At 45.8% G+C, this 4,150-nt stretch overlaps 1 protein-coding gene across 3 annotated transcripts in view; it reads right to left on the minus strand.

Moving 5' to 3' along the window:
- The window catches only part of Snurf (SNRPN upstream reading frame), a 17,364-nt gene extending 17,173 nt beyond the window's left edge, over positions 1-191 (minus strand). For 2 of the 3 annotated variants that reach the window (XM_023712743.1, XM_023712740.1), the window contains exon 1: positions 168-191. The gene's annotated coding sequence lies outside the window, so the exon portion shown is untranslated. The remainder of the gene's footprint in view (positions 1-167) is intronic. The other variant, XM_004623230.2, reaches the window with a different exon arrangement.
- Positions 192-4,150: the final 3,959 nt, after the last annotated feature.

Genomic DNA, 4,150 nt, shown 5'->3' on the forward strand with positions numbered 1-4,150 from the left:
CGTGATGCTCCGCAGTAGAACTGAGTCGCCACTGGTTCTGCAGAACAGAGGGCCTCGCGCCCGGGCTCACGCAGCGCGGCGAGTCCTACAAGGCGGACCGCAAGCAATGAGCTGCGCAGACACACCTGGCTCGCTCCATCGCGCCTCGGCCCGCTCCTCCGTGAGACGCCGGGGGCAGCCCGGCCGGGCTCCGCTAAATACGCGCTGCCGCACTGCAGCGCCCAATGCGCAGGCGCCACGTCAGACCCCGCCCGCTCGCCCGCTCGCCCGCCCGTTCGCCCGCACCGTGCAGGCTGGATTTTTTTCTCTTTCCTTTTTTTTTTTCCTTTGGCAGAACCGGGTATTGAACTCAGGTCCTTGCGCTTGCCAGGGAAGCGCTTATTCCACTGAGCCATCTCCCCGGCCCCTTTTCTCTTTCTTTTATAAAATATCACGATACATAACTCTTCTAAGATCTGGTACTCACATGGTTTTTTTATTTAGGCAGTTGGTATACCAGAGCACCACAGGCTGGAAGTGACAGCCTTACAACAGTAGTGGTGAAAAGATACTGCACAGAAATTCTTATTAGAACTCCATGGAAACAAATCGCCCAGGAAGAATTGCCCAGGCCGGGTTTCAGTTTGAAATCCTCCAGCTTCAGCTTTCTGAGAATGCTCAGATTGCTGGCTTGAGGATACTTGGCTTCTGCAGATCTGGGGGTTAAGTGAGATGTATGTATGCCTTGGGGCCAGAAGACAGCTGGGGCCAGGAAACCCCAATCTCATATTCACTGTTTCACTGGGGAACCCACTTAAAACAACACTGTTTTGGGGTGTTGTGGCCTTGCACTCAGAAATAGGAGTTTCCAGTCAGCTGTCCTACACACCAAGCATGAAGTCAGTCTTGGGAAACCGAGGCCAGAACAGTTTGAGGGCCGGGAGAGGGTTCCGTGGCATACGTGCCTATCTAGCAAGCACAAGGCTCTGAGTTCCATCCCCAGTACCACTTCACCAATAAATAGTTATGGTTTGAAAGGGGGAAATAAGCCCTTTTGTACAATTCCTATAAACAGGTAAGTATATTTTCACTAGTAATAATCTGTATATGTACCTCTAAAATGAAGGTGTACTCACGGAGCCTGGAAAAATACAGGCTGGAAAATATCCTGCAGTTATATCTGCATAATGCTTTCCATACCTTTGTTCTTTCTCAACAGTGCATATCAAAGTCCCAAGGTTGGGGCTGAAACAGTGGAGATAAGCAGGGCAGCATTCCTGCCCTGTCCCGCATGGGGGCTGCTTAGTTTCTAAATATCCTATATCCACATAATTTTGTAGAGACGTAACCAATGCTGGACTTATATAATGGGGTTTTTAAAAAAATTTTTAAATGCTTAGCAGTTTTATTTTACTTTTTTTGCGGAACCGCGGATTGAATTCAGGCCTTGTGCTTGCCAGGGAAGTACTTAGTCTACTGAGCCATCTCCCCGGCCCCTGTAATGGTATTTTAAAAGGGCTAAAAAGTTTAATGTATAAATAATACAATGAAGTATCTCTCATGCAAACATTGAGCTATTACGCTGACTTATATAAGCTGGCTATCTGCAAGGGGGTCAGAGCTCAGTGGTACACTGTTTCAATTGTCTGAAGAAGTCTCTGCAATAAATTCTGGCTTCTCCAAGAAATCAATACTCAGTTTGTGATACAGAAACACTGGAATTGGGGCTGGGGAGATGGCTCAGTAGACTAAGTGCTTCCCTGGCAAGCACAAGGCCTGAGTTCAATCCCCAATTCCACGAAAAAGAAAAAGAAAACCATCTCTCAAAAAAAAGAAAAGAAAATCATGTCTCTATGCCAGGCCTGATGGCACATTCCCATAATCCCATCCCAGCCCTGGAGAAGCTGAGGAACAAAGATGGCCTCAAGTTCCAGGGCAACCTGCACTATACAGTGAATTCAAGGCAAACCTGAACTACAGAGCCTCAAAATGAAAAAAAAGAGAAAGGAAGGAAAGAAGAAATGAAGTAAGGAAGGAAAAAAGGAAGGAAAGAAGGGGGTACTATAATAGGCAGTAAGACAAATGGTAATTGACTGAGATTGTAACTTTGATGACGGGCTACACTGTTGCCTTGAGCAAGCTGCATGACTTCACAGGGACTGTGTTTATCTCTTTCAATGATTTTTCTTTTTTTTGGCGGAACCGGGGATTGAACTCAGGCCCTTGCCCTTGCCAAGGAAGCGCTTATTTCACTGAGCCATCTCCCTGGCCCCTCATTCAATGATTTGACAATTAAAGCATTTATATACACATTTAGAGCGACCTACTATACACTGTAAGCAGATTAGAAGTGAAGGCGCTCACAACTGTACTAATATAATAATGATCTTCACCTGGGAATTACAATTGGTTACATACTAGTCATCGTTGATGTTCACTAATGTCCATATTTTTTAAAGACAGCCCTCTTCCATAGTGCCCGCTGACCTGGACTTCTCTTATGTGGCTCAGGAGGATCCTCAGACTCAAAGTGCTGGGATCACAGACTCATGCCAAACACCCAGTGTCTACTAACGCCCGTGTCTTACTCAGCTTTCCTCAGTGTTTTCCTAATGTTCCTTTTCATTGCGAGATACCACATGTTACACATGGTGCTCGTTTCTGAAGGAATCCACGGTCCTGCTCAGAGACCCCTCCACCTGCCCGCCGCAGCCCGAAGCACCAGGAGACGCAGCCCTGTCAGCCGAGCTCCTGAGCGGCGCAGGCACTCCTTCCCTTTCCCAAGCCTTATTACCTCTGCTCTCTCCAGGCTTATTTCCTGCAGTCATCCACACGCCCCCTCACTGGATTCCAACCCCTACCAGGCCCTGCAAAGACCCCAGAGCCTAGAGGAGCTCTGCTGCTCTGGTGTCTAGTTCCAGAGCCATCCTGCTCAAGTTTATCCTGCAATAAACCTGTCCTGTTGAGTTCCTACTTGCTTCTTCATTCCCTTTTTCCTAACAAAAACAGTCAGGCCTTCTGGCTTCCCTTGGAATGTTCCATGTAGGTATGATTTTCTTCTTTTAATTTTTCTAGGGCTTTTAGCTTTTATATTAATTGTGAAATCCTTTCATAATTAAAATATATGTATTTTAATAAAATCTATTTAATTTTCAACTCTAATACTTGGTTATCTTGTGTTTTGGATCTGTCTTCCACACCTTTTGTTCCTCTCCCTTTTTCAAATTCTAACTGTAGGGGCCAGGGAGTTGGCTCAGTGGAATAAGTACTTCCCTGGCAAGCGCAAGAGCCTGAGTTCAATCCCCGGTTCTGAAAAAAAAATTAAATTCTAACTGTCCTCCTCATAATCCTGTGTGTTCTACTGATATAGTGGGAATAAGTGTTACTCTCAATCTCCCACATACTGATAAGCCAAGTTTGTGTTCCCTACAATCAAGATGGGTCAGTAGAATAAGCACATCCCTGGCAAATGCAAGGGCCTTGAGTTCAATCCCCAGTTCTGCTGGAAAAAAAAAGTAGAGAAATTTACTGGAGAATAAAAATAGTTCTTGAGAAACAAGAGAGCTCCTTAGTAAGCTGTCTTGGCACCCATTCATAGAAAAAAGTGTTTATAGAGCAAAAAGCCAGGCCTGGTGGCATGTGCCTGTAATCCCAGCACTTGGGATGCAAAATCACAAGGTGAGCACAACATGAGACAAAGCTATAACCAACATCCTAAAGGTTTTGTTTGTTTGTATTTTGTGGAACTGGGGATTGAACTCAGGCCCTTGTGCTTGCCAGGGAAGCACTTATTCCACTGAGCCATTTCTCCAACCCCAAAGCTATAACCAACAAATAAGGTCATAAACTTAGCCATTTAGATAAAATTGATCCAGTGCAAAAATAGGTCACATAAACAGATCGTTTAAAAACAGACAAATGAGGGCTCCTGGCCCCCCACTGCCCACTAGGCTAATGCTAATTATCCACCTGTCTGGGCGACAGGCCCATCTGGTCACTTGGCTTTATCTTCAGGCCTGTCCTCTACCAGATGCTCCTCCAGCCACAGTTATAAGGTGCTAACATCTTCTATATTGATCTCTAGCCTCTCTAGCTGGCCTGCCCTGCCTGACAACTGCATACAGCCTTTTTTTTTCCAGTACTGGGGATTGAACGCAGGACCTTGTGCATG

Source organism: Octodon degus, unplaced genomic scaffold (assembly GCF_000260255.1).
Source record: "Octodon degus isolate 3935 unplaced genomic scaffold, OctDeg1.0 scaffold00002, whole genome shotgun sequence".
NCBI classification, from domain to species: domain Eukaryota; kingdom Metazoa; phylum Chordata; class Mammalia; order Rodentia; family Octodontidae; genus Octodon; species Octodon degus.